The sequence below is a fragment of the Stenella coeruleoalba genome (genome assembly GCF_951394435.1).
Source record: "Stenella coeruleoalba genome assembly, chromosome: 3".
NCBI classification, from domain to species: Eukaryota; Metazoa; Chordata; class Mammalia; order Artiodactyla; family Delphinidae; genus Stenella; species Stenella coeruleoalba.
In genome coordinates this window covers 35630691-35648572 of record NC_137148.1, presented here as the reverse complement: position 1 = coordinate 35648572, position 17882 = coordinate 35630691, and the positions used below count along the sequence as shown (strand labels likewise).

The 17882-nt window shown below is 45.9% G+C and overlaps 1 pseudogene across 1 annotated transcript; it reads right to left on the bottom strand.

Annotated features, from left to right (window-relative positions):
* Positions 1–74: 74 nt before the first annotated feature.
* LOC307184787 (alpha/beta hydrolase domain-containing protein 17C-like) lies at positions 75–15694 on the bottom strand (annotated as a pseudogene). The gene is made up of 2 exons (XR_013831739.1): positions 15419–15694; positions 75–10265 (listed from the first exon to the last, which is right to left on the bottom strand). The product of XR_013831739.1 is annotated as an alpha/beta hydrolase domain-containing protein 17C-like (transcript).
* Between the last annotated feature and the right edge of the window lie 2188 nt (positions 15695–17882).

Sequence of the window (17882 nt, the reverse complement as noted above, 5' to 3'; positions counted from 1 at the left end):
AGAAAGATTAGTTTAGTGAAATTTTAATTACATAAATTTTTCAAAGCATAAACTTGTAATTTTTTGTCTTGGAAGTGTTATTAAATTTTTAATAGAAAACATAGGAATAAAAACATACTAACAGGGACTTCCCTGGTGGCGCAGTGGTTAAGAATCTGCCTGCCAGTGCAGCAGATGCAGGTTCGAGCCCTGGTCCAGAAAGACCCCACATGCCATGAAGCAGCTAAGCCCGTGTGCCACAACTGCTGCGCCTGTGCTCTAGAGCCTGTGAGCCACAACTACTGAGCCTACATGCCACAACTACTGAAGCCTGTGCACTTAGAGCCCATGCTCTGCAACAAGAGAAGCCATCACTATGAGAAGCCCATGCACCGCAACAAAGAATAGCCCCCGCTGTCTGCAACTAGAGAAAGCCCACACGCAGCAACGAAGACCCAATGCAGCCAAAAAATAACAAAATAAAAATTAAAAAATGAAAACATATTAACAAAATGTAGGCAATCATTTACATTACAAACAAGGAATTTGCAGTTTGTTGTTGTAGACTGACAAAAGAAAACTACCCATTAAGAATCTATGCACAATGTAATTGCAAATATGTACAGTACTTTAAAAAAGCCTACAAGGAGGACTTTACAGAAGGACAGTCGGCTAGGTTCTTTGTTAGACCAACCAGATGAACGAAATATTAAAACTCTGTGGACTAGTAGTAAGTTTACTCTTAAAAAAAAAACCCAGGGCTTCCCTGGAAGCACAGTGGTTAAGAATCTTCCTGCCAATGCAGGGGACACGGGTTCGAGCCCTGGTCTGGGAAGATCCCACATGCTGCGGAGCAACTAAGCCTGTGTGCCACTATTGAGCTTGCGTTCTAACTAAGCCCGTGTGCTCCAACTACTGAGCTTGCGCTTTACAGCCCACAAGCCACAACTACTGAGCCTGTGTGCCGCAACTACTGAAGCCTGCACGGCTAGAGCCTGTGCTCCACAACAAGAGAAGCCACCACAATGAGAAGCCCACGCACCGCAACAAAGAGTACCCCCGAGGGGCTTCCCTGGTGGCACAGTGGTTGGGAGTCCACCTGCCGCTGCAGGAGACATAGGTTCGTGCCCCGGTCCGGGAGGATCCCACATGCCGCGGAGCGGGCCCGTGAGCCATGGCCTCTGAGCCTGGGCGTCCGGAGCCTGTGCTCCGCAATGGGAGAGGCCACAACAGTGAGAGGCCCGTGTACCGCAAAAAAAAGAAGAAGAGTACCCCCGCTCGCCACAACTAGAGAAAGCCTGTGTGCAGCAACAAAGACCCAATGCAGCCAAGAATAAATAAATAAATATATTAAAAAAAACCCAACCAGTTTCCTTTTGTTTAAGAATATTCCAAAAAAAAGAATATTCCAGAATATTCTTAAGAATATAATTTATAATAATTATAAATATTATGTTTATATGTTCCAGTTGATGAAGCTGTTCACAACAGTTCCAGTAAATTACCCTTTAATTGATTGGCGGAAAGATCGGCATGTTAACAAAAATTAACGAAGGAATTTTCATCACAATGGTTTCCAGTTACACTATCACAGTTTCACAAGTGGATTGGGCCCCTGAATGCAGGGGCTGAAAGAGAGCTGCAGGTCAAATACTGAGAATGAGGATGGAGAGAGGTTGAGTCCTGCAGAAATGAATCCTACTGTGATGGGTTAGGTAGAGAAAGGGATGTGAGCATCCTTTTTACAGCATGAGAAAACGGTCCCCCCACTCAGCTCTCATTCCCATTCTGCAAAGCAATGAAGCTGGAAATCACAATCAGTTTAACATGTGTGAGTTGGCAGAACCTCTAGATACAAAAGACCAAGATGTCCTCAGCTCTTTGACTGATTAGGATGCCTGGAAAGCTGGGCACTTCCTCGTGATTACCACGCCATGACAGCTATCCAGTTAAAGGATGTGCAAAACAGAGGACTCTTGTAGATGAGATAAAATCAAGTCATTCTGAGGAATTAGGAAGTTCGTGAGATATGAACTGTTTTAGTCTTTCCAGGTATTGTGCATAAAGCTCTATGTCATTATGTCTTTGACCCAGAGGGGCTCCACGGCCCGGGAACAGCGTTCATACATGGCCAGGCCATGGGAGAAATCGATGACCTCGTCCTTTGTACCGTGAATGACCAACACGGGAGAGGTGACTTTAGATATCTTGTCAATGCTGGGGAAAGCATCAAAGCACTATGTTTTCCTGGTATTGGGAAAAGCCACACGCAATCCAGGCATCAGAGGCGAACGGAGAATTACGGCTGCACACTCATACCCGGAGGCCAGGTGTACAGTGGGGACGGTCCCAAAGCTCTGACCATACAGGATGATGTTCTCAGCACTTACGCCATACCAGGTGCGCAGCGCCTGCCACGTGGCGTCGATAGCAACGTAGAGGTTCTTTTCAGAGGGCTTGCCCGAGCTGACGCGCCGTAGCCGCAGTAGTCGTAGGAGAAGATGTTGCAGTTGATGCGCGAGCGGAGGCCGATGTATCACAAGGAGCTACACGTCTGGCCCAGGTCCACGGCACTGCCGTGGGAGAAGAGCTGCGTGTAGCCGCTGGAGGGCGCGCAGCGCACGAACATGCAGCCGAACCGGTTATCCCGGGCCGTGCGTGAGAAGACCTCGACGGCGTCCAGCTTGCGCCGCGAGTACTGCCAGTCGGCGCGCTAGCTCAGGTGCAGGCTGCAAGCGCCGGGCCCCGTGCCCTCCTCGGGCCGCTGCTGCGCGGGCTAGGCTGCTGCGCCGGCTGGGGGCCGCGCTGCTCGGGCGCCAGCACCGTGTAGGTGGGCTCGGGCCGCAGGAAGGCCAGCTTGGCGGCGATGCGGCTCGGGCAGGGCGGGCAGCAGAAGAGCCAGCACAGCTCTCCCGGCGAGAAGCCGTTCATCCTGACGCCTGGTTCGGGCATCGGGGCGGCCTCGAGCGGCCAAGCAAGGCGGCTGCAGTCCGTCGGCCCTTTGGCAGGAGGAGGAGGAGGAGCGGAAGGAGAGGCGCAGGAAGGGCGAGGCGGGGCTGGCCTGGCCGGCGTGGCGCTTCGAGCTGCGGCGGGTCAGCTGCGGCCCGGGTGGCCGGACGAGGCGCAGGCGGCCGGGGCCCGCGCGCAGCACAGAAAGCCGCGGGCCACGGCTGCTGCTGACACGCCGGCTCCAGCGCGCCGCCCCCAACCCCCCTCACGCCCGCCGCCTCCACTTTCGGGTTATCCAGGGTTCCTGTTTTTAGATTTAAATTAATTTCTACAAACACACCACTTCATAACACAATCTTACAATAAAGCAGAAAAGATATTTATTAATAGTCTGGAACGTATTCTGTGTCTCGGTAATAAGAGGTCAAAAGTAGGTAAACAAATTCCTTTAGCAATTAATGTTCAGTATTTTATCTTATTAAAAAATGATCTAGAGGGAATTCCCTGGCGGTCCAGTGGTTAAGACTCCGGCTTTCACTGCCATGGACCCAGGTTGGATCCCTGGTGGGGAAACCAAGATCCCACAAGCAGGGAAGCGAGGCCAGAAAAAAAAAGATCTAGACATTCAATGAATTTCCATCATTTAACTTAATTTAGCAGAACTCTAAAGCTTCAAGTTACCAAATACCTGGAGAAACTGTTTTTAGGCAGATATAAAACATAATTATTTCTAAAGAGCTCACCCAAAAACTTTTATCTTATTTATCTCTATTTCATTACTCATGAAAATATCATACCAAGTTAATTTTATTGTTGACCAATTTTATAACAGAGATAACATGAGCTTACTGATTTTCAGTAAACCTAGGTTTAGTATAGTATATTGTATAGTACATTAAAAGTACTATACTTAATGTTGATGACTCTAAGTACATGTCTATAGCAATTAAACCATCAACTTAATCTTATTTTTATTCATTAAAAATCCTAGATCATGTGATTCTTTAAAAATTTTGGGCTAGTTTATGTTATATTTAGAAATATTTGATTTGTAAGTGCTTATTTTTAAGTCAGCTCTTTAACTAATTAATTTCGATAACACCATCCGAAGGTAGACACATATTATATATATAACATACACACAGACATATGAATATCCAGAAAGACACAGAGATCTCATAGTTTTGCTGCTTGAGTTTAAAAAGGTTTCTTTTCCCTTTTATTCTCTCAGTTTTAAGTTCTAATTTAGCCAGAGCTGTAGTCTCAGGCGATGAGCACTGTGTTTAAATTTCAAGGGCATGATAAGTATTATAAATCCAAGGTTTCCCCTAGAAATACTTCTATTCTCTGAGTCAGAATTTTGGAAACATGTTTTATCAAGCTGGCTTTCTCTGCTTATGGAAAAAACAGTTTTGGAATGTCAGAAGAGCTCTATCCTGGCCATTTAAGAGTTAAGATAATGCTTACAAGTGTTGGCTTCGTTCCAATTGTACATGAAGCCAGCTGGAGTTCCAGTGCCTGGCTGTCCATCAGGGAGCTGTAGAGCCTTTGAAGCATGTTTTCCCATTACTAATTTGGTAGTCTAATTTAGATATGATCTGAACAAATTTCTCAGGGCAGTGTGATGAATGCCATGTGTGCTGCTTCTGAGCCTAGCTCCCCAAGGAGTTACCTGGGGTCGGTTCCACTCTTCTGTGTGTCTCGGTTTCTCCCTCTGACAGTCTAAAACTGCCGTGAGTGCCTGGAGCACTGGGTGATCAGCCATAATTATTGTGCATCCCCATGAGCAGAAGTTACTTAATGGTTGTAGTGGGATCCCCTGTGGGACCACTGCTAGTCATGAGGACTGACCCTCAGACATCTGCTGGGTTCCCAGTTGCCTGAGAATGCCTTGTGGCCGCAGGAGCAAGGGCCCCTTTTCTTTTGAGCTGCAGGCTAAGTCTCTCATTTCACTAGCAAACATATATACAACATATACACATATACACCACATATACACAATATTTCCAACTTAAGCCAAAAACTTAAAAAGCCAGCCAAGCCAGTTCACTCTAAAATTCCCCCTAGGTCCTTGCCTAGGAAATGTCAGTACATCCCTGGGACTCCAAGTCCCAAGAAAAATAGCTTGAGTAAAATTTAGGATGTCATTTAAAGCAGTGATGTCCAGACATCAGGAGAACTCACCAAAGCACCTGAGGAATACCTAGAAGCCTGTGGGGCTCAAAGGGCCGGGGCTGGTACCAAGCACCAGTTCGGGGTAGACTCCAGGTTTCTACTGGTGGTGTCTCTGATATCCTGCCAACTATGCCAAGCAAATGTTTACAGAAATTCAATTAACAATGAAGATAAGAAGCAAAAGAGAATTTTAATGCAAGTCAAACTGGGGATTATAACGCAGGAGACAGACGCTGAGAAGCTCTGAGAACTGTTCCTCCTGTTAGTAGAAGGCACAGTCATATACATTTTTGACACAAAGAATCCTACAACCAAATGACATGCTGACATTTTACATAAAGTTCACCAAAAATACATTGTCCAGGTAAACACATACAAAGCAAGCAGTATGTCACTATGACCCCCTACAGAGTTGTGAAAGAATGATAATCTTTAAGAAGTTGCATTGCTAGCGTCAGGAAAAGAAAAAAAAAACTTTGCTGTGGAGCAGGCATTACTGTCTTTGAGGAGGTCTGGTTGATGTGTGATACAGGTGCACATTAGGGAGGGAAGAAGGAGGACGAAAGGGGTGCAGGAAGGGAGACAGAGTTTTATGTTTAAATTTAATCATCCGATAGTTCACCCATTTTCCCAAAAGGCACAAGATTGTATTTCCCGTTTTGGACCAAGTAGAACCCATCTTTGCCTTTAGATTCCCTAAGGCAACTTAACTCTGCCCGTTTTTCAACAGCGGTTCAAAAAACATGGAATCACGAGTTTTCCCCCTTTTGAACAGAGCAGGGTGACTTACCAAGAAGCTTCCACAAAGGTCCCTCAACAGAATTGGAGAGCACAACACAAAGGGAGTAGAGCTGGGTTCCCAGATCAGTCACAAATCAGTGAGCACAATGGGTTCCAGCATCAGTTACTCACCAGCCTCCGGATTCTTAATGGGTCGTCTTTCCATCCTACTTTTAGCGACAATAATTAAGAGAACACTCAGAGTTTTACTGGATATTGAGGAAGAAACAAACTGTTCGCAAAAATGAAGATTTCAAACTGAAAACTCGTATGAAGCTCTAAGGCTTGACATCTCCGGGAGGCTTATAAAATAAACAAGAGGAAGTTGTTTGACCTTTACAATGATTGGCTATTAAATACAATGGAGGTTTCCAGAGGTCAGGGGATTGGTTAAAGTGATTATCTTATTCCGTTACAGGAAGACAAGGGTTTTTTGTTTTTAAATGATTTTCAAAGGTATTTACAAGAAATAGCTTGAGTTAAATTACCCTTATGTTTTGAAATAAACTCGATTTAGTTTTGTTTACATGGCTTATTCGGTTTTGTTTGCTGGGGGGGGGTTTCAAACCTGGTTTCTATTTTATTTCATTTCACCCCACTTCATTCACCTCATCTTATCACCTGCAACTCCCATCTTTCTCGGTGTGAGCACGGCTCAGTTCTCAGTGTCCGCAGTTTCTAGGTGGCAGCACCCTCGAAAGCGCCAAAACGGACATTTGACTTTGGCCACAACGCCGCTATCTGCGCTGTGCCTCCCTTGCTGGGCCCCGGCACCCTTAGGCGCTCTGTGTCAGTGTTTGGTCGGTCGCGGTCCCGGCAAGTGCACTAGGCCGGCGTTTTCTTAGAAGTAGTTTCCACTAGAGTGCAGCCGGAGCTTTCTCAGGGTCGCAGCCCCGCGGCCTTCCCCATCCCTCGCAGCGGGTGGCTGGCAGCAACGCAATTGCTTTGAGCCATTTTCAAATAGAGAGTTCCGCATTAGCTATGCTGCACATTTCACTCATGCTAGTCGGAGTGTGCCCGGGAATGCGCTTTGGAGCGTGGCAAACACCGATTTAGCGAGAGTGACAGCGATCATCTAATCCTAGGACTGCCCCTTTCAACGGTGTTTTGCTGTTTGTTTCTCGTAGGGCTAGTTTCTCTGAACGATTGGCTTGTAAAAATTCTTTTCCGGTGTGTTTTGCTCTGTTGTTTTGTTTTCACATGTATTTTCATTTTAGGATTTCTTATGCATTTGTAGTATTTTAATTTACATGTAGTTTTCTACCGAGTTCCTGAGTCTGTCTGCGCTCAGCGGCAGCTCCCTGGGCCGCCTGCGCCCGGGAGCGGAGGAGCGCCGCTGGGTCTCGGCCGCGCTAGCGCCCAGTTCCGCTCGCCGCGGGTGCTGCGCGGGGCCCGGCTCCTGCCGCCCAGTCCGCGTTTTCTCAGCCGCACTTTCGCCAGCAGCGCCGAGCGGGCGCTTTCACTTTGGCCGCCACCCTCAAGGCACCAAAGGGAACTGTTCTCCCTCGCGTGGGCCTGGGTCCTATGTGCCGTCGCCTTCTCGGTCCTAGCACCGCTCCGTTCGTGGCCAGCCGGTTCAGCGTCGCGGCACCGTGATTCGCGCCCGTCTGGCGCTCCGTTGGCGTTTTCGCTAGGAGCGAAACGGGCCGCCGTTTTCCTGACACAACGCGAATTTGCACCCAGTGGGTGTCCAGTAGGCTGCAGCACCGTTCCTTCCTCCAACCCCGAAGTTTCTCGGCCGCTGACCGCTAGTTTCTCAGAGTTTCTTGGGGACTTTCCAAGGCGCCAGGCGCCTTACCTCGCTGAAGAAAAGGGGAATTCAACTAGAGTATACGCCGCGTGCGGGGCTGACATGGGGCACTGTTGCGGTCCCGCACACACCTGCGAACTCCCCCGGAGAGGAACCAGCACCAAGGAAGAACACCAAGAGCCAGTGTAGATCAAAAGTATATTAGTAATAGGCGTTTATTAAGCACAGAAACACAAACCGATCGATCGGGGCCTCTTCCAAAAGAAGGGTGAGACCCCGAGCCTTCACACAGGTGCTGTTTTATACCCCAGGGTAAACAGGATGTTCGTGCTAATCTTAACCTCTCGGGTCGGCCACCTGGAACTCAGAACTTTGCTGTTCACAATATGCTTGGCAAGCAAAGCTCAGTTTTCCCAGAGGCTAAGTCACGCGGTTAGCAATAAAAGCAATTTCAGTACAAACAGTTTCAAACCAAAGCATTCCACCATTGATTCCAGGCATTACAATCTAAACTATAAGTTCTGGGACAATGTGTCTCGCCACATTCCCCCCTTTTCTTGTAAATCAATCAAATCCTGGATTCTGTTTCATCGGTATCTAAATGAGCATATGTCCTTCTTAAAGCTAAGATTTTTATTTCACTAATTTTTTGCTTAACAAACTTAACTAAAGCATTAAGTATACAGGGCCCAACTAAGAGTCCCAGGAATAAAAGGATTACTGGTCCTGCTAAAGCTGAGAGAAGAGCAGTCATCCAGGGAGACCAGGTATACATTCTTTGGTACCAAGACTCAGAGGCCTGTCGATTCTTTTCTCTTTCTTCGATATTCTTCCGCACAAGAGCAAGGGAGTCTCGCACTACTCCCGACTTATTAGCATAGAAGCAGCATGTTTCTCCTAGAGCTGCACATAACCCACGCTCTTTTAAAAACAGTAAATCTAGTCCCCTTCTATTTTGTAATACCATCTCGGCTAAGGAGTCCACCTGATCCTGTAGGGTTGTAATAGATGCAGTAAGATGTCGTAAGTCAGCATCTATCAAAACCTCTAAATTCCTCAAATTTTGGTGGCTAGTGATGAGTCCCGCGGTTCCTATAGCCGCGGATCCGGCAAAACCTAGTCCTATCAACAGGGGAATCAGAATAGGTACCGCACGATGAGATCTTCGGGTCCCTAGCAGGTGGGCTCTTCCTTCAGTCCCTCGGAATAGATAAATCTGGGGTAAAATATGAACTAAAATACAGATGCTGCTAAATTTAGTAGAGCTTACACAAGGGGTGATGTCTTTCATACAAGCAAACCAAGTTCCCCGGGGGGAGCGCAATATATATTCAAAACCCGGCGCACTGGGAATGCTTATAGTATGATTACAAATATCATGGTAGGGTGTTAGGGTCACGTTAAACCCTTCACGAATTACACATGTTCCATTTCCCTTTACATCTCCCAAAGTTACATGGGGGTCTTCCCAAGAGCACCCTCTTGCATCCATTGTGTTGCAGATGTGAGTTTCATTTTGTCCTATTGAAGCCCGAATTGCTAGCCCCACATAATAGGGGGGCTGTGGTTTTTAACAAAGCCAGCAGTCCTCAGCCAGTAAAGGATAAGTTCTGTTTATGAGGACATGTACTTCTTCTACTTGTTTAAGGAGGGTGTCCTGAGGTGATTCCTGCAGAAGGGTACTTTGGGTAGGAGGAGGCAGTTTAGCCTCCTCGTTGGGGGAACTCAGGGCTGTGACTGGATTGAAAACGGGTGCCTGAGGTCGGTATTGATTTCTCTTTGGTCCTATGGGATTTAGTGTTCGGGGCTTTTGTACTCGTTAGAGTGTGAATAAAGCCCCAGGGTCTGGACCATATATATATAATCTTATTCCCCAAGTTTGCCCCGTTGTCCATCCCTCAGAGCTTGCTTCCTTAATACACAACTCCAAAGGGTTACATTCCTTTGGGTTTTTGCAGGTGGTACTTTGAACCCGCCATAAGGTGATCAACGGGTCCTTATTAGTTACTCAGGGGGCCAAAGTTTCACAGCCCCATGCTCCACAATAGTATTCTTCCTCCAGGGCACATTCTGGGCTTCCCTCCCTGGGGCAAGCATACCATTGGGTATTTCTAAGGGCTTTGGTTACCTCAGCACTGTCACAGCCATGGGGTTGACTCCCAAATCTTCCGTAGCCTTTGTGGCCATAACCTCTAAGACTGTTCCCGGCAATATCACAAAGATCGAACCTCAAACAGGGCCGAGTTGAAGAGGTTTCATTTTTAGTTATAGTGAGGCCCATAATTCCATCTCTCAATTCCCAGACATAAGGGTACCCTTCTGCTAACAATATGATTCCGCCTCCATTTGGTCCTCCCCCCAAAATTTTCAATAGTCCCCATATTAACAAGACTTGCGAATAATGCGCAGCTTCAATGGATCCTGCGGATGAGCCTGGGCTTTCCATGTTGGAGGTTCTCCTTCTGGCTCTCCCGCTGTGTGGTCCTTCTTTATCCTGCTGTAATGGATCCAAGTCCGCACGCCGTCAACCTTGACTGCGGTCGGGGTGGTCAGCACAATGAGGTGAGATCCTGTCCACTTGGTCTCCAGTGTCTGGGGGTTATGTTTTTTTCACCCAGACCAAGCCTCCAGGCTGTAAGGCATGGGGTACAGCAGGGGGTGATGTAAAAGCGTCTTTTAACAAAGGTTTAATAAAGTCTTGAAACCGTTGCAAAGCTAGAAGTGATTAAATTTTCCCTCTCTGCCAGCAGATGGAGCTCTTCCCTAATCCTAGGCAGAAGAGGAGGAGGAACACCAAACATAATTTCAAAAGGGGAGAATCCCTTCATATAAGGGGTGCATCGGACCCTCAAGAGGGCCAGTGGGAGGACATCTACCCAATTTTGGCCAGTCTCTGTAATTAATTTTGTCCATGTCTCCTTCAAAGTCCTATTCATTCTTTCTATCTGTCCTGAGCTCTGGGGCCTATAAGCGCAGTGTAATTTCCATCTTATCCCCAGGGCCTTACTAACTCCCTGTGTGACCTGCACTGTAAACGCTTGTCCATTATCTGTCCCTACCTGAAGCGGCAGTCCAAACCTTGGTAAAATTTCCTGCAACAATTTCCTTACTACTATTGAGGATGTCTCTTGTCTTACCGGCCAGGCTTCCACCCATCCAGAAAAAGTGTCTATGGCAGTAAGTAAATATTTATATCCATATTTTCCCGGCTTAATTTCTGTAAAGTCCATCTCCCAAAATCGGGCAACCTCATTTCCCCCGTACCTCTTCAAATCCTGGTGTGAGATGTTGGCTCCTTGGTTCACTTGAGCACAAGTCACGCATCTTGTAATCTGTTGTATCTTCTCCTTTAGTCCTGCTATTCGAAAATGTTGTTTTATTAATTCATATAATTTGGTGGAACCCCGGTGGGTCCCTTCATGTAGACGATGAATCAATGTTTTTCCCAAAGTTTCCGGTATGAATACTCGCTGCTATTCATCTTGGATCCAATTCTTCCCTTCTGCCTCCGTTAATCCCCACCCCCTTTTTTTGTAATCCAGTCCAAATCTTTGGGGGAATATTTAGGAAACCGAGGCAGCGATGGATCTGGAAGTAAATTGGTAAGCTTGGGCTTTTGAGTTAGGACCTTAGTAGGAGTTCCCATGGCTGCCTGTCGGGCTGCCTGGTCAGCGAGTCTATTTCCTTTGGCTATTGGGGTTTCATCTCTTTGATGTCCGGGACAATGTACTATAGCAAGTCTTTTTGGTTCCCATATTGCTGCCAAAAGATTCAGTATTTCTTGTTTATTTTTAATGGTCTTACCTTCTGCAGTCAAGAGGCCCCTCTCCTGGTATATCTGTCCATGTACATGGGTTGTGGCAAAAGCATATCGGCTGTCTGTGTATATGTTAGCGGTTTTGTCTTTTGCCAGTTGTAAGACTTTTGTAAGTGCAATCAGTTCCGCCCGTTGGGCTGAAGTTCCGACGGGAAGGGACTGTTGCCAAAGAATTTCTGAAATTGTGGTGACAGCTGCTGCAGCTTTGCGCGTCCCTGCATCTATTAAGCTGCTACCGGCAGTGAAAAGAGTCAATTGAGGATTTTGGAGTGGAATGTCAGTCAAATCAGATCGCAGGGTAGTGTAGGTCTGGAGGGCTGATAAGCATTCGTGGGGCTGGAAATCTTTTTCTTCTGATGATTGAACCGTGGTCGGCAAGAGAGTTGCTGGATTCAATGTTGATGTAATTTCCAGAGTTATCCTGGGTTGGTCCAGGAGTAATGCCTGATATTGTACTATTTGAGCATCAGAGAGCCAGCGCTCAGGTGGGATACGCAGCAAAGTTTCAACTGCGTGAGGAGTAAAGACGTTTAAGTTCTGTCCCATAGTCAGTTTATTAGTATCTCGCACCAGCAAGGCAGTGGCGGCTATCTGCCTTACACAGGGTGGCCAGCCGGAGGCCACAGGATCCAGCTGTTTAGAGAGATATGCTATGGGTCTGCGCCAGGGGCCTAGTCTTTGGGTTAGCACCCCTCTAGCTACTCCCGACCGCTCGTCGATGAAAAGTTCAAATGGTTTATTTGGATTTAGGAGTGCTAGGGCTGGGGGTGAGGTCAAAGCCTCTTTGATGTTCCTACAGGCAGCGGCCCGCTTTTCTGTCCAATCTCTATAGTGGTTCCTTTTAATGCTTCATATAAGGGCTTGGCCAATTCGGCAAAGCGTAATATCCATAGACGGCAGCATCCGGCTGTGCCCAGGAATTCCCTGAGTTCTCTCCTGGTCTTAGGCTCAGGGAGTGCCAATATGGCCTGTGTCCGTGATTTCCCCAGCCGTCTCTGTCCGTCCTTCAAAATATACCCCAAATAAATCACCCGATTTCGGCAAATCTGAGCTTTTCGCGTAGAGATTTTATAACCAAGTTCCTGTAGCAATTTTATTAGTCCTTTTGTCCCCTTTAAACATTTCTTAAATGTCTCCCCTGCTAAGAGTAAATCATCCACGTATTGCAAAAGAGTCACCTCAGGAAATTGGTTGTGGAAAGGCTGTAAGTCACATCGTAAAGCCGTACTAAAAAGGGTAGGGGAGTTTTTAAATCCTTGGGGTAGTCGAGTCCAAGTCAATTGGGTTGGTTGTCCCTTTTCATTTGTCCATTCAAATGCAAATAGCGGTTAGCTTACAGGAATGGAAAAAAAGGCATCTTTCAAATCAAGCACAGAGTACACTTTGCGTTGTGGAAGAAGTAGGCTTAAAAGCGTATATGGATTTGGAACCGTAGGGTGTATGTCAGCCACCCTGTCATTTACTGCCCGCAAATCTTGAACAGGTCTATAGTCATTACTATCAGGTTTCTTCACAGGGAGAAGGGGGGTATTCCATGGGGGAATGGCAGGGGTCTAGGATTCCTTCCTTCAAGAGCCGTTCGATGTGAGGGGTAATTCCCCTCCTGGCTCGGTCATTCATAGGATACTGCCGTAACTGAATGGGGCAGGCTCCCGCCTTCAGTTCGATGACCACAGGCACTCTATGTGCCGTTCCCCCAAAGGGATGGTTTTCAGCCCATACTGTGGGGAATTCCTGTTTTAATTCAGCAATAAGGGGGCAGTCCGGCCCCAATAGCAGTCCTTCTTCTTGCAAAGGGACCGTAATTAAAATTGTGGGTATCCTGTCTGGTCCGAAAGCAAATTTGAAGCCGCCTTTGTCAAACTTGATACTGGCTTTTAACAGCTGCAATAAGTCTCGTCCCAAGAGGCCTTCATATGGGCAGTCAGGCATGACCAGGAAGGAGTGGGTGACTGTTTGTCTGCCTAAGTCCACCTTGCGGTTAGTAGTCCAGGAGCATTGCTGGGTTCCAGTAGCCCCCTGTACAAGGGTGGTACCGGGCAATTTTGGTCCAGAGTCAGTTTGTAAAACCGAAAAGGTGGCTCCTGTGTCTATGAGGAAGGTCTTGGATTTTTCCCCCCACTTTAAGGTTTATCAAGGGCTCGGGGTTGGGGGGTGGTTAGAGCCCTGACCCCTTCAGTCTGAATCTATTTCCAAAATCTTAGGGGCAGCTGGTGACTGTTCTTTCTTGGTCACCAAGTCTGGGCATTTATTTTTCCAGTGGCCTTCTTTCTTGCAATAAGCACATTGATCTTTCTTTAAAGGCACACGAGGGCCAGGGGTCCTTTTCTCTCTTTTGGGTTGGAAGCCTGACCATTTCCTATCGTTAGGCCTATCATTTAGGACTGCCGCCATTACCTTAGATACCTGCCTCAATTGTCTTATTTCGGTGTTATCTCGATTGTTATAAAATTTTAAAGCTATTTCCACCAATTCTGACAAATTTTTCCCTTCAAATCCATCTAGTTTTTGTAATTTCTTCCTAATATCTGGGGCGGATTGGGCCACGAAGGCCAAGTTAACAGCCCGTCTATTCTCAGGGGCCTCGGGATCGATAGGAGTCCATAATCGGTAGGTTTCCATGAGCCTCTCTAAAAAGGCTGTTGGGGACTCCATTTGTCCCTGAGTAACTTCAGTGACCTTAGACATGTTAGTTGGCCTCCCTGCCGCCGCCCGAAGTCCTGTCAACAGAGCCTGGCGAAAACGGGCAAGGGCCTGTCCCCCACCCCCGCTCTGTATTGGGGTGCCAGTCTGGCCTGGTTGTCGGGAGGACAGTCTCAATGAGGTTTAGATTCTCAGTTGGTCGCCCATCTGGTCCCAAAACCTGTTTTCGGGCTTCCCTCCGAATCTTTTCCCTCTCCTCGGTAGTAAATAAAACCTGTAACAGCTGTTGACAATCATCCCAAGTGGGTTGTAACAAACACTGTCTCCAGGAGAGAAATCAAGGCCTGTGGTTTCTCTGAAAAGGGAGGATTTTGCAATTTCCAATGATGAAGATCAGTAGTAGAAAATGGCCTGTATGTAAGAAAGGGTCGAGCTTCCCCCTGTCGGGAAGGCCGCTGACGCAAGGGGAGGATGGTTTGGGCTGATTCCTTGATTTGTCTCCTAGAGCGAGTATGATGTCTCTTTGTTTGGTTCCGCGGAGTGGACTCCGTGGAACTAGAATCTGCATTTGGGGAAACATAAGGAGGGGGAGGTGCGGAAACTTCAGGAGGAAAGGTTTCCTCTTCTTCGGCCTCCATGAGTGGGGCTGAAAGTCCTTTTGGATCGTTTGAATCATCCTTTTTATCTCTAGTAAGTTTTGCAGAACAAATCTTATTTTTGTTTTTGGTGCAGTTTTGGGGGGGGGGAGCCAGGGTTTTAGCTATGTTGGTGGCTCCTCCACCAAAACTCGCCAACTCTCGATATATGGAATCTGCTCATCATGAACCTTAAACACAATTGCCTCAGTGGCTACAATAGTAGGAAGGGAAAAACGTACCTTCGGATGGCCATCCCACACCAAATGTAGGCCATTCGAGTTCACAGAAAGTACGTAATTTTCCCGGACTTACTTGACTTCCATAGCCCTTGGCGACCTGCCGAAAGTCTCCGAAGTGACTTAGGACGAGTCCCAAGGGTGCTGGGGTCTTACTCTTACCTTGACCCATGCTTACTGTTGGATGAAAAGTTAGAACAGAGAACCACAAAATCCAAACAAAGATAAAAGCGAACACAGTAGTAGCGGAAAGCAAATAGAAAGACCAGTGACCTGACAAAAGAAGGTCCCAGTTCAAGGTCGGGAAGTTAGAATAACGAACCCGACGTTGAAACCCCAGCGGGGGATCACGGCGTCCCGTGATCTCCCCTGACTCCGGACTTATAGCCGCGTCCGGCAAGTCCCTATGAGTCTTAGAAATGTTGCCGGCAACCCAAGTCTGATAACTCACCCGTTGGAGATGCAGGCGTGGTCGTCGAAGGGAGGGACCCTGTTTCAGATCTGTAACCTCCGCTTCGGAGCTTCCAAAGACAGGGAGGGACCCTGTTTCAGATCTTTAACCTCCACTGTCCGATCCCGGACGAGCCCCCAAATGTTGCGGTCCCGCACACACCTGCGAACTCCCCCGGAGAGGAACCAGCACCAAGGAAGAACACCAAGAGCCAGTGTAGATCAAAAGTATATTAGTAATAGGCGTTTATTAAGCACAGAAACACAAACCGATCGATCGGGGTCTCTCCCAAAAGAAGGGTGAGACCCCGAGCCTTCACACAGGTGCTGTTTTATACCCCAGGGTAAACAGGATGTTCGTGCTAATCTTAACCTCTCGGGTCGGCCACCTGGAACGCAGAACTTTCCTGTTCACAATATGCTTGGCAAGCAAAGCTCAATTTTGCCAGAGGCTAAGTCACGGGGTTAGCAATAAAAGCAGTTTCAGTACAAACAGTTTCAAACCAAAGCATTCCACCATTGATTCCAGGCATCACAATCTAAACTATAAGTTCTGGGACAATGTGTCTCGCCACAGCACTGAGTTAGAACCATGTCCAGCACGGTATAAACGCTCGGTTAAGGTTAACTACAGTTCTACTTATAATCGTTCTCCTACTGCGATTTCTCAGGGACAGCAAAGTTCAAGAGGATTGAACTCGGCGGTGTCTGAAAATTTGTACTATCTTCCCTGGGAGCTATCCGCTATAATCTTCTCACCTCGCTTTTCTAGTTTCTGGCACCGCAACCCAACCGCACCCTCCCCCTCGTTTCCCTGCCAGGATTCCATGTGCCGCCGCTGTAGACGTGGGTGCTGTGACTCAGCTGTTACAGAAACCCTGGCCTGTTAACTGGGAATTGCAAGCATATTATTTTTATAATCCGTTGGACCACGGGGTGATAGTTTGCTTTTTCAGACTCTAAAAGAATTTTTCCAGTAAGGGCTAGCTTGTGGAACATACAGCTTTAACAGGAGGGCTGCTGATGTGTGTTGTAGACACCGATAGGCCTTTATTAGAATACTTTGGGTTTCTACCTGTCCTTTGTATACATGAGGAAGGAAATCAGAAAGCACAGGAAATAAATGACATTCTTGAATTTAATAAAATTTTCATTTAATCCTCAACATTTCCGGTTAGTATTTCAAAATACTTAATTTGGGGAGAATAAATGAACTATCCCTTGAATCATGGTGAGAGTGATTTATCTGTATTAACTTGTTTGCCATTACTACTGGTAGTATTTGCAGTACAATTCTACAGTTATTTTGAGCAATTCTAAAATCCAAAACTTTCTGCAGACATACCCCTTTGAGTTTAATCTAAGAGGTTAAAGTGTACTCTATATCCAGTTAACATGAATATTAATAGGAATGGGTGATTACTGGGTAATGTCCTGACCCCACAGGCAGGGTTACTGTCTTGCAGGGCAAGCACATATCATCACTTCATGATTTACACATTCTGAATTCCAACCAAAATAATTTCTGAGATGATTTTGTGGACCTGTAATTTTTCTAGTTATATAGAAATGAAAAACAGAAATGGAATCATGATATACATACCATTATGTAACTAGCTCTTTTTTACTTAATATCTTGTATCTACATAATAACATTGCATTTTTCAAGTGCATATATTCCATTTTGGATTCAATTTTTAAAATTTCTAATATCTTATTGTTACAGATTTCCCAACATCCATGTTTTGGATTTGATCATCCTCAACTTGTGGGAATTTTGTTTGTTTGTGTACTACAGTGACCAAAAGTTAACATTATGTGTCAAGAATATGTTCGTTGTGAATTTAATTCATATCTTTATATTCCCCTTTAAATTACTGTACCAAATGTACTTTCACTGCATTACAGAAAATGTATATTGCCCTACAATGTCATGATCATTGGTGTAATAAAGTATGTTTTGAATTTATATGTTTGTTTAATATTTTGTTTTTAAATTTTGGTGAGTTTGAACATCATTTTACTCTATTTTTAAAGAAGTTCGTGTTATTTTATTGCATTATGCTTTCAACAGATATTTTATAGCTATTTTTTTGGATTATGTTTAAATAGACTTCATTTTACCCTGTTCCCAAAAAACTGTAGGTGAAAGTGAGAAGAATGGCCAATTTAGTTATAAATAAAATGAACAAAATTTTTAACTACATTCAACTTCTAATTGATATAAATGTTGGGACAAAATCCACTAGTTACATTATGCAATTACTGTTTTATGAACCCTCCTCTCAAATATTCTTACATTCTCATCCACCACTATGTCTTTGCTTATGTATCTGGGTTTTATTCAAAGCCCTTCGTACTTGCTAGCTATGTGAGCTTGAGTTTCAAATGAAAAATGCAATATTAATACGTGACATCTATGGAGTAAATATTTAAATCCTAATACTTTATGTCATAGAAGATGA